Here is a 13125-nt window from a genome sequence, read left to right on the forward strand (position 1 = left end):
CCTTAACTCGTACTCAATCCAACAACATATTCCAAACTAATATGCCGTGATATGGAGATCACAGCGAACCCAAAATCAACCTTGGCTCTGATACCATTCTGTAACACCCCCAACTCTAAACCTATTTTAAAGACACTAATTAAATATTAACTTATCTAATTATTAAAAATTTCGGCAGCACTTCCCCTAAATATGGACAACCTAAAATATTATTTAGGGAATTACGTCATAATTTCTTCAACCTGCTTCAATTACATCATTCCAACAAATAAAATTTCCCTATACACCATCAGGGTGTTACTGCTACCCTTACTTATAAAGTAGATGCAAAGCTAAGTACTATTCATACTACATAACTAAATAAATTTAAATAACTTATACACAATTATTAAACTCTTCCACAAAAGTACACTATAACTAAGTTCCCAACTTTACTTCACGTGAACCCGAAATCAGTCGTCATTACCTGTATTTCCTGCATTTCCTGCTCAACATAATTAAATGGGTCGTTGCAGGTTCAATCCCAAAGGGGAGAACAATAAAACAAACACCAAACAAAGAAAAACAATCAGCAAAGCTGGTAACCACCACTCCACTCCGTAAAATGATTATTAAAGAAATCATATAAGTATAAACAAATTAAGGAGTTCACATGAAATTCAAAAGAACGTTCTGAAATACCTTTGAATAACAAAAAGTAAAACAAACCGACTGATGTGGCCTAAAAGAATGCCACCTAACTGCACTATCAAAACCCAGAAGAAAGAGCCCAAAAGCTTGCCTACGGGCATTTTCCAAACTGCACAGAGCCCAGGCCCAAATGATTAAGAGGTCCACATTGGGCCTAAACAAGCCTACAGAACCAATGCAGGACACGTGTCCCAATCTTGCGTAAACACTCAATCATGCGGGACCAGTTCCCGAGAAACCCTAGCACTATAAATAGTGCAGATCCCTAGGTAAAAGGGCAATCAATTCTGGCTCAGCAACAAAAAACCTATCGTTGCTCTGCCTTCTCTCTACAAATTACTTATCTCTCTAGCTTATACTTTCTTAAGCATCGGAGGGAATATTCCTACGGGAATATTCTTGTTTTGCAGGTTGCCAGAAGTTCGTGCCAGGTCATACTTGATACCTCCGAGGAGCGCGTGTCACGTCAGCACCGTAAAAGTTCCCACAACATTTGGCGCCGTCTGTGGGGAGGTACAGTGTCATGGCCGAACTACACCCTGACAGAGAGCATGCTAGTGAAGAAGAGAGACGGCACATTGAAGAAACGAATCGAATTGCAAATGCAGGGAACACACCAGGACGAATGCAAGCTGAGGTGGTGGTGGAAGAAGAACCAATAACCGAGGCGTCTCCGCCAGGCGGCCATCTAAGCCCTAGCGTCCGAGACGTCGTGTTGGACGAGAATCTAGATTTGCCAGTATCAGTGGGCTCCCTACGCGAGATTTTAACAGGATTCCAACAGCAAATGAATCAGACCTTCCGACAACAGATGAGCACTACACTGCAAGATGAAATTCGGAAGAACATGTTGATCTACTGCGCTTAGAGGACGGCTCCGCAGAGGCCCCTAAATCTAGGCGTCAATCGGATAAGCAGAATGCCGCTCAGGTCCAACGTCTAGAGAGCTGGAGAAGGTTCTCGTCCACAAGCAAGCAGGGGAGTTAGCCCTGTGCCTGAGCACTCAGAATATGGCCGTGACCCACCCACCTTCTTACCTCGAAGGGACCCGGTCCTACGACTATCATCTAGGGGATGTCCCCCAGCCGTCTTGCGACCAGCTGTAAGGCGTCAAGAGCACTATGAGGCTGAATCTGAACTATCAGACACCGGGTCCACCTCTGTGATGGAAGACCCGCCATTTTATCCCACTACACGTGGACCAACCCAGATGACGCCCCATAGGGTAAGCATGCGCCCCCGCCTGCTATCAAGCCGCCGTGAGCCAACCTATCATATTCAGCAAGGATCCAACAACCTGGCGTTAAGGCACATGAGTACCCCTTTTTCTGACGAGATTATGAACACCCCGAAGGAACCCTAAGTAAAAACCCCTACCATTGAAGCTTATGACGGGACCACTGATCCCGACATGTATCTTGTCGCATACCGCCACCACATGTACGTACAGGGAACCAATGAAGCCACCTGGTGCAAATACTTCCCAGCCACGCTTAAGGGAGTAGCGTCTAAATGGTTTGAACGGCTGCCTCCAGGATCAATTGCCTCTTTTAGCGAATTACAGACTTTGTTCTCTACAAGGTTCATGGCACACAAGGAAGAAAGGAAAACTAGCATGCATTTAGGACGGATCCAGCAAGGGAAGGACGAGTCCCTAAGAAGCTACGTGAAGCGTTTCAATCTGGAGGCGGGACAGATCTCAGACTTGCCCGATGGTGTCTCTTTTGATAACTTTATCAGGGGATTGAAGAAGGGCTCCTTCAAGTTTGACCTAGTTAAGAAGAGTGTAAGGACTATGGCAGAGGTCCTAGACGAGGCTGAAGCATTTATCCATGCAACGGAAATATGCAGCGCGTCAAAGGAAGGGAGGATTGGAGAAACAACAGACTCCTCCTGGAAGAAGGATAAGGTGGACCGAAAACCTCCACGGGTAAATGGCACATGGGCTCTCTCTAAAGAGCATGATACCAACTTTCCGGGGCACAAGAGAGAACGACCGCAAGAGCGGGAATATTTCGAATACAACACAGACCTTCTCACCATACTAAAAGACGTAGGGGCAAAGTACGACCTTGATCGACCCTTCCCCATGAAGTCCCCTGCTGAGACTCGAGATCCGAAGTTATATTGCCAGTTCCATGAAGATATAGGACATGAAACCAAGAATTGTAGAAGCTTGAAGAGGGCTTTAGATGGTCTAGCCTCCAATGGACATCTCAAGAACTACTTACGGAAGAATGCTCAGGGCTTTGGAAAAAACCAATACAAAAGGAACAAGTCCCCTGCCTCGCCGACTAAGGGACAACATAGCGACAGAGGATTTGTATCCGTCATATCTGGAGGACCAGCCGCTGGAGGACCTACCATGAGAGGACAAAAGGATTATGCTCGCCGCTTAGGGCAGGTGCTGCTGTCAGCCAAAGCGCCCATGGACCCATTCCCAAAGATTGAAATTTGTGAGTCAAACGGTGGACGGATAGCCACGCCGTATGATGCTCCACTCGTGGTTGAATTCAAGATAGCTAACATGAGGGTTAAGCGCATACTAATAGACACGGGAAGCTCGTCCGATATAATGAGTCTAGAATGCCTCAATCGCCTTGCACACGATCCCAAAGCCATCGAAAGAATTCACTATCCCATCATTGGTTTTGGAGGGAGTATCATTCATCCTGTTGGCGTTATCACTCTACCAGTTCGAATTGGAGATAGGCAGAATGGGCGGAAAATGGAAGTAGACTTCTTAATCGTCAAAGACCTGACGGCATACAATGTCATCCTGGGACGACCCACCTTAAACAACATCAAGGCTGTAGTCGTCACCCATCTGATGCTTCTGAAGTTCGTGTGCGATGATGGAGTCATAGGCACCATACATGGAGATCAACAACAGGCTAGGGATTGTTACCTGACGACCCTCAACCCGTCAGCATGGAAGCAAGATTCTGCTGAAGTCAGAGGAAAACGAAAGCATGAAGATGAATCCCAGGTCACCAAAGAAATTGGACCCGTCCAAGTAGAAGCGGTCAAAATTGAAGAAGGTGGCTAAGAGTAGAACATCATTAGGGTAACCATTGTACTCAGAGCCTACAAAACGGCCTAGCTATTATACTTAGAGCCCACAAAACGACCTGTAAATACCCGTCTAAGACGCGGTGAATGTAGCAAGCAATTTAGTAAATTAACACTTATCTGACGAATACAAGTCTCTGTTGAAAGAAACTCACCAGAAAGCAGTTCCTAAACTGGCGTCCCTATCCGCTAAATAAACAATACCCAGTGCTAATAAACACGAAGGGTTTTGACATCCAGCATGACGCCTTTTCTTTGAAAAGCTCCCAAAAAGACTCAAACAAAGAGCAAAACAATCAGGCCTAAGACCTCCTCCTTGGATGGCGTCTAAAAAGACTAATCGTTTGACGGCCTGAGAAGTTGCCTAGATTAGCACCTCAAAATAGGCTCGCAAAACATTCAGACATAAGACCTCCTCCTGGGATGCCGTCTAAAAAGACTAATCGTTTGACGGCCTGAGAAGTGGCCTAGATTAGCGCCTCAAATTAGGCTGATCACCTAAAACACTGAGGTTTCTGTCCAACAATTGGACCCAAAGAATTTTTTTTAAGAAATCAGTACCGAACTGATAGAATTAAAATACAGTGCACAACGGCACAGATTGTTTTTACATAGCGCCCAAAGCGCAAACAAACAAAATCAAATAAATGCCCGAAGGCACCAAAGTTTTACAAACGCCCACGGCGTCATCTAAACCAATTGCAAGAAAACCTGCTCAAGGAGGAGGGGCAATGGAACTCCCGTGCTGGACGTCCTGGCCTTCAGGGGAGTTCACCTCGTCTTCTTCGACGTCTTCCTCCCCGTCACTAACAAACTCGGGAGGATCTAAGCCCAAGCGCCTAGCCGTCGAAACAACTATCTGGTGGGAGATACGGCGTTTGAACCAGGAAAAATCCTTCCCGTCCATGGACTAATCCCACGCCTTTTGGGCACTCTCCAAGATGGACTCCTCGCCCAACTTAAAAGAGCTTGCAGCCTCCTTGCGCACGGCCTCGATCTTCCCCTGCATGGCCTTGAGCTGACCTTCCAGAACATTCACCTTGGAAGAGAAGTCAGTCACCCGTTCTAAGACGGAAGAGTACTCCTTTCTCAGCTCGACAAGCCGCCCCTCATGTTCCCGCAGCTTCTCTTCATATTTCTCAGCGTCCTCCTCGGCCTTCTTCAGCTCTTCCGTCTTCAGGGCGATCTTCTTATCCGTGTCCAAGTTGATCAACCTGGCCGTCTTCTCAGCATATTGCTCATGATTCTCGATCTGGTCCTTGTGCTTGAGCATCTCTTTGTGAATATCAAAGCGGTAGTTCCTACTCTCGGCACAACGAATGAAAAGCTGCCAAAAACAATATAGAATTAAAAAAATAGCGTACACATAATCATAACCACATAAATCCAGGGGTAAGTGTCTCACATCAAGGACGAGAGACTGAATGGACCCAAAGAATCCCAAGTCAATCCCGGGGACACTACAAAAAAACGCGACACATTGTGACGCTTTTTGGGACAAATTGCGACGGTAAAGAGTGTCGCTATTTCACATAGCGACGCTTTGGGAGAGGGTCGCTATTTTCATTGCCGCTATTTACCGACGCTTTAAAGCGTCACAATTTGCAAAATATCGATGAATTTCGCCGCCGCTATTTGGGATATAGGGACTCTATAGATAGTCGCAATATTTAGACTGCAAAAAGCGTCACTATTTGCACGCTTATAGACACATTTCTCCGCCACTATAAACCATATAGAGACACTTTAGACACCCGAAATATTTAGACTCTTATTAGAGTCCCTATATGTTTACTTTCGTGCGAGTTCTCCTCATTCCCTCCAAAATCATTTAGACCCTTTGGAGCGTCACAATTTGCATCACACACACACAGACATATATATATATGTATATATATATATATATATATATATGTATATATATATATATATATATATATATATATATATATATATATATATATATATATACATATATATATATATATATATCAATTAATCTAAAATCACAAATTATTTATAAAATATATATTGACCATAGATGATAGTAATCAAATACTCTACATACTACATTATCATAAAACACCGTAACGTCGTGCTTTGATTAATTTAGAAAAAGTGACATATAACAATATAAATCATCCATACATTAAATTAATTTCCAGAGTCTAGTTAACTAAAATAAAAGGAATATGTTAGAAGAAAAACAACTTCCTATCATCATTTCTTCTACAAGATAGTCCAAAACTAAATAAAAACTACCTCCTGACTACGTACAAACTAATTACCAAGTAAACCTATTTCTATGCTACCTTAGCTTCAAGATAACTTGTTGATCTTGATCTTGATCTACATATACCATGACCACTTGAATCATCAATAATCTGCAAAGAAAATTTAATATATATATATATATATATATATATATATATATATATATATATATATTTATATATATATATATATATATACAAAGCATGATGAACACATTTTAAAATCAAAGGAAAATTAACAATATCATTTGAATCACTCAAATTATATTTTTCAAGGTAGATCAAGCAAACACTTATTCAATCTACGATCTTTGAATAATGAGATAAATTATAGTTCAGCGAATTCAATCATACATGAACATTATTAAAAAAAGAAAAGTCTAGATATCGCAGCTAGAGATCTGTGATATTTACACTTAGTTCCCTATGATTCTTCCTATCCTGCTCTTTATGGTATCCTTTACAACTTTTACAAAAGAATCAGTATGTATAACTTTAAAATTCCAAATTGCATCACTTCTAACTCTCCATATTGGTATTACTAAAGCAGGAACAACAGTTTACTGCACCCTTTTCTGGAATCTAGAGCCTTTGTAGTCCTTCTGTAGCCATTTCAGCAGGTATAACAGATCAATTTTTGAAGTTCTTATCCCCAGCCACTGCTTAATCTGGTCTAAAGCAGCCTTGCCGTAGACACAACCAAAAGACAGGTGCTCAAGAGTTTACCAGTGGCCTAGCTCTCTATTTTAAAATTCAACGCTAGAATTGGCTTACACATTATGATGGTAATTTGGTACTTTGTTGTCGTCTGAGCTCACGATCGAATTTGGAGCCTAATCCTTTTTAGGTGGAATTTTAATGACCATGGTTAAGCCATATTTAGTGTCATTTGAAAGCTCTATTAAGCCATATTTAGTGTCATTTAAAATTATTAATAGCTTCATTCAGCATTCCTCCCACTGTCATGGTCAAAGCCTAATTATTACCAAAACTGTTAAGCTTTGCAAAGATTGTCAGGTTGTATAGCGACTTAGTTGATGCTTTGAGGTATTTTATTGAGGTAAAAATAACCAAGAACAATAACTTAAGCTAATCTGATAACTGCCATGATTTCACTTGAAATAAATCTATAATTAATCTGGCAGTCGAAAGTTTAGCCTAAATATATCTATAATTAATCTGGCAGTCGAAAGTTTAGCCTAAATATGTTTGCAAACTTATTATACTTGTAGCTGTGCAAATATTTTCACTACCAGAAATTACTTTCAAGATGACAGAATTCTGATGCTATATAACTACTCGCAAGAAACAAGGATAATTACTTGAATATATACTCTATTAATCACTAACTTACAGGATCATGATGGAATGATGGATACTTACATCACATGAAGATCATTTCACAATTGTCTCCTGCATGACTTTCCTCCCAGTTACGTACTTGTGACACTCGAACATACACCTGCAGAAATGGTTGATCTGCATCGCAATAGAAAACACAAATTTCATAACTCATACCAAGAAGTATACTAAATTTATCAGTTAGACTAGTTTTTTTTATGGAGCATAGAATCACCTGTAGAAGAAATTACGGATGAAAGAATCACCCGTAGAAGCTATACAATCACACCTGCATCGATCTGTGCACAAGTTAACCATCAATATGTCAACACATAAATGTGAATGGAATGGTAGAACATAGATAAGATACATACTTCCCATCTCTAATGTGAACCGATTTACTGTCAAAGAATCACTTCTACAATAAAATCTTCCCTATATATTTGCACAAGTTAACCAACTATATGTTCAATTATTGTTACTTTGATTGGGAAATTTACCCCAGACCTTGGTAATTGGCACACAGGTCTGCAGTACCAGACAGCAGCTGGAAGATGAATCTTCAGGATGACTGAATGACTCAGACTGCTGTCACCAAATTAACTCAGACTCCAACCTGGGAGTTTTTTAAGTCCAAGAGCCTTCATTTGAGTCCATGCATCATTCACCCCCTCCCATCTATTCATAGCAGCAAAACTATGAGCTAGTTGTACATAATTTCCAGCACATGCAGGTTTCAGCATCATCATATCTCTTGCAACAATTTCTCCAAGTTTAGCATCACCCTTCATCCGACATGCATCGAGAAGTATGCCCAAAACATCAGTTGTAGGGTTAAAGAACATTTTCCAAATGAATTCATATGCCTCCCCAATCTTTCCAGCTCGACAGAGTAGATCAACGATGCAAGCTCGATGCTCAAGTTCTGGTTTAATTCCAAAATCCCGAGTCATAGAATTGAATAAGCTCAGACCTTCAGAAACCATCCCATTGTGGCTACAAGAGAAGAGAACAGAAAGGAAAATGACACGATTTGGTTGATTCCATGAAATTAGAAAATCCGAATACAGCTTTAAAGCCATCTATCTCCCCTTTTCCATGACTTCCATATCCTGTGATAATTGTGCTCCATGAAACAATATCATGTTTCGGATCCGTCAAAGTTGTTACATTGGATCACGCTTTCATAGGGCTCATTCAAGAATTAATCAATCTACCAGTCAACACAAAGAGCTTTGCATCCAACCTGACAGGATAAAGAAATGAAAAATAGAGGTATCTGTCATTTGTGGATTCTTAGGTAAAAATCAAATAGTCCGCAAAAAAAAAGGGAGTATTAGTATACTATAAATTATAGTAAATTTATACATAATATGTATAAGAGTCAAAAGAAATATAGCTATATTAAATAGAAAATGTTTTATATGATTTCCAGTGAGATCATACAAAACAAAGATCCGAAAGAATACTAAAATGATTAAATAAAGATCCTTGGAGGATAGTCTTCCAGGTGTTAAGTAAAAATCAGTCTGCTAATTATATTATGATATAGAATCATAAATAAGAACTGAAACTTCTTGACAGACTAGAAACTTTCTTAATACAAAAGAATCATAGATAAACACCAGATCTAAAAAAGAACAAGCCTATGACAGCAGCATAAAGCTTGTTTCATTTACCATATACTATTGTCAAAGAATGATGATGGTAAAGAGAGCACCCCTTATAGTCCTATCCAAGTTTATATAACATCAGCTTGGTGTCTAAATGAGGTATTCCACACAAACTTATAAAAGTACAATAACACTTATCCAGCAACTTACCATGTCATAAATAAATGACATTCGCCCAGGAAGAAACATCTCATTAGTTTTGGCGACACTCTGAGGCTTGATTATCCATTGGTATACAGGCTGAAAGAAATTTAAGAAAATTAGTAATCATTTAAGAAAGTCACAAACTCGAAGCTATTTGACATACTACAATCAAATAGCACCAACATCTGGAAATTAAAAATATCTGAGCACCTTTGCTGTGGCTGTCCGGTATGATACAGGCTGGTCGTCCTTAACTACCCTGAAAATGACAAAGCTTTCTTTAGGGCATACATGGAAGCAATAAGATAAGACTAAAATGATTATTTGCATACAGGCATACAGCTTCCCTCCCCCTGGCCATAACTAATTCATGTCTTTCAGCTATTTCTAGCATCTCACTGTACCATAAAACAGAAGAAAAATAACAGTGGGGAAAAAGGAGGAAGAAATATATATTTATTGGCTACTGCATTTTGTAGATTTTGAGGTCATACCAGGTCAAAATTCGATCATATTATTGGGCACCTTGCAGTTGCCGGTAATCACGGAGAAGGAGCGTTATGCGATCCTGTTTGCATATCAAATTTATTGGACGGGAATGTGCAGAAGACATTGGATAGAATTTAGAGAGACAAAAATTTCAATAATTTGGTAATTTCAGCAGGGATCTTGGGAGGTCTACTGGGGGTTGACATGGGACTTGTCTTTGAAATTTCAGGAGATTTAATCCCAAGCCCTTCTTGGTTAGTACTTAAGTAGCTAGAACTCCCACCTCCCTTATTCATATCAGCTGCTACTCCAGCAACAACTATAGATAATACAGCATCATCAGTTAAATCTGCTCACCAAATTCTATGCTACCCTCCATTCTAATTCAATCACAACCCTTACTAACAAGCAGCAACAGCAACTCAGTGAAAAACCCAGAAAAAACAGAATCAAATATGCAGTTACCTAGAAAAATATCTCTTGTTTCTTTTCCCCTTAATGGTTTTACAGAGTGCAGTAATAGAAGAATCTAATGAACAGTCTTATAACTTAGATTGACTTTTTCTGAAGAAATGGGTATTTTGGATTGGCTTCACTTTTTCAAAATAGAAGTTCGGTGTTAAATTTTACGAAGTATAGTTTTTCTATCCATCTGTCTAATGAGGACCGTACTAAGAAGAGGATTATGCAGAAAAATACGTCAATTTAGTGATCCTCCTTCGCCAGTGGGTGGTGTGAAACATGATACATTGTGAAACTTAGGCAAGGATCTCTTTACCGGGGTTGGTATCTTGTATTAAAAGTATTTTAAATAGTCTAATAGAGAGGGGGAAAAGTACTGCTAAATCCTAACCGGTCCAACTACAAACAGTTTTCAAGGACACACAAATTCTACATTGAATATCTTGTAAAATTTTAGATTTTAGATGTATCCCTTAAATTGCTGAAAATTTGAACATATTTTCGTTGAACCTGGCGACAAATGTTCCATTAAGCTCTTGGAAAGAACATTTTGGCTCTACAGCCTTTTACGTGACTGTTCATAATTCACTGCCATTCAGTTGGAGCTAAAAAGCATGTATTCTCTATTGTCTAACTGACTTAGAGTCATTAATACAGGTTCAAATAGTTACTGAAAAAGGGCTACCTAAAAGAACCATTTCTTGTAACCTTTTGAATAGCTGCACCAATGTTTCAATTGAAGCACACATTATCTCTTTAACACAGAATCACAGAAACCATTCTAACATTAAAATTTCAGTATAATTTAAGGTAAAACAAATAGATTGAAGGTTATAACTGAATAAAGGTTAGAGGTTATAAAACAGATAGATAAAAGGTTATAAAAGAGCCACTTTACTTGACTTGAAAGTTGTTACTTTCCCAGTTTGGAGGAAAATGGATTTTCTGGTATGAAATGCAAAGTTACATAACAATTGTAGTTGTTTAAAGGGATGTGAATAACTTAATATGGTGGTGGAAATGTTCAAAGTTCAATATTAGCATACAGTGGCATAAATACGCCAACTAAAATTACCAAATTACCCTCTCCTTCTGTTTTAACTTGTACTCCGTCCACTACGTAACGAAATAATGCAAAATTAGACAACATAATGTCACAATTAGATAGAGGTTAAGTAAGCCGGTACAACATAGTACAAACTATATTAATAACAGCATCCCCTAATAGTTCAAGAAATTAAGGAACATGCTTAAAGTTACAAGCTCAAAATTATTTGATTCCCCTTTCTCCCAATGATATTATTTAGCAAGTTTGAACCCGTTTACCAATACCCAAAAGTCGAGGAACTGAACAAATATTAACAAAAACCAGTATTTGAAAATCAACCATACACTCTAACAACAAAAATGGTCTGTCTAGCCAATGAAATTCACACCTAGGGCCTTTCTTGGCAGTATTTTCTGGTTGCATTCTACAGCAATCATATTTTTAAACAATAAAGTTGTTGAATATGAGGAGGGTTATGCTAAATCCCACTACATTGTGCCAAAAGAAACCAAAGTAAATGGTACTCTGTCGCCTACTCGTATCTAATTAATAGTAAAATACTTACAAGAACCTCAGTATACACAACAAATGAGAACTTATGAAGCAGAGAAAAGCACACCTGGTCAGCAGTGGAAAACCCCCTTATTGTATCACCTCATATAACTGCAATTCCCTTGTTACCCAGTGGCTGCAGGATGACGGCCTGTACAGCTGAAACAGTTAGAAGCTATTTGTTCGCAGAAGCTGATTTCTCGAATATATACCAGCAAATCAGGACCAGCACCCTTCTCAATCGATCTAACACGTACCCAAGCGAAGTTAAACAGCATGATACGGAAAAAAAGCCTATTGAATCACACAAAATTAAGCCTAGGTATTGAATAATATAAGCACTCAATGATTTAGACAAGTTGCTAATTTTCACATCAATTAATTACATAAATTAATAAAAAAAAGTAAAAAAACGTGCAAATTTAAGCTCAATTCTATGAATTACTCAGCAAACACAAATTACGACTGTACATATTCTGGTGATGGGAAGTTCCTCAGCTTATAGCAACGAAGTCTCAGATCCTGCGTTTCTAGCAAGGATTTTCAGAACTATTGAAAAGTAACATGCATAAAAAGTGTAAACAGCATTTTGATGAGAAATTTAATGAAAACAATGGAGAAATCTATATTTCTTTGTTTTTCATCAGATTTTTATTTTGTTTTCTGCACAGCTAAACTGATCAGGACTGAGCAGAGCAGGACTGATCTGATCAGGACTGAGCTGATCAGGACTGATCTGATCAGGACTGAGCTGATCAGGACTGATTGTATCAGGACTGAGCTGATCAGGACTGAGCTGATCAGGACTGATTGTATCAGGACTGAGCTGATCAGGACTGATCAGAGCATGACTGATCTATTTTCTACGTCATAAATAGCCTAGGACTGATCTATTGTCATGTTATTAGCATTATCTATTTTCTAAAATCAACAGAGAGATAAAAAGTTCACGTGTGTTCAAAAATACTCTAAACAACTCCATAGAGAAGCACTAAAAAAAGCTAGGTAACGACTCTGTACCATAAACCCTTACTCGCAAGTTCAAAATAATTCAACAGAAGAATACAATGTCGTTCTTTCTAACAATAGAACCTAAAGTGTAGCTTAACATATTGATCTTGTTTGCTTTCTCTATAGGGAAAAAAAATATTATAAGCGATAATAAAATTAAATAAACTTTAAAATAGACATAAGTAAAATAAGCACCTCTATATAAAATAAATAAAACATAATAAATAGAGAAAATTTGTTTTTCCCAATCAAACGAGGCCTATGATTAAGAGGAAGAGGGAGTATTGTTTTGTAGATGAATAAATGTGAAGCACAACTGTGTCGAAACTGTCAATCCACATATTTTCAATCCATTATTGCAAAAACACAA

The 13125-nt window shown here is 38.9% G+C and overlaps 1 long non-coding RNA gene across 10 annotated transcripts; it reads right to left on the reverse strand.

Moving 5' to 3' along the window:
• Positions 1 to 5834: 5834 nt before the first annotated feature.
• LOC130460112 (uncharacterized) lies at positions 5835 to 12383 on the reverse strand. 10 transcript variants are annotated; one of them, XR_008920038.1, is made up of 7 exons: positions 11812 to 12383; positions 9404 to 9452; positions 9200 to 9289; positions 7751 to 8622; positions 7612 to 7675; positions 7419 to 7514; positions 5835 to 6146 (listed from the first exon to the last, which is right to left on the reverse strand). It is a non-coding gene; the product is annotated as an uncharacterized lncRNA (long non-coding RNA). The 10 variants fall into 10 exon arrangements; XR_008920041.1 differs by lacking the exon at positions 5835 to 6146 and adding an exon at positions 6243 to 6637; XR_008920042.1 differs by lacking the exon at positions 5835 to 6146 and adding an exon at positions 6243 to 6708.
• Positions 12384 to 13125: the final 742 nt, after the last annotated feature.

The sequence above is a fragment of the Spinacia oleracea genome, chromosome 4 (assembly GCF_020520425.1).
Source record: "Spinacia oleracea cultivar Varoflay chromosome 4, BTI_SOV_V1, whole genome shotgun sequence".
Taxonomy (NCBI): Eukaryota; Viridiplantae; Streptophyta; class Magnoliopsida; order Caryophyllales; family Amaranthaceae; genus Spinacia; species Spinacia oleracea.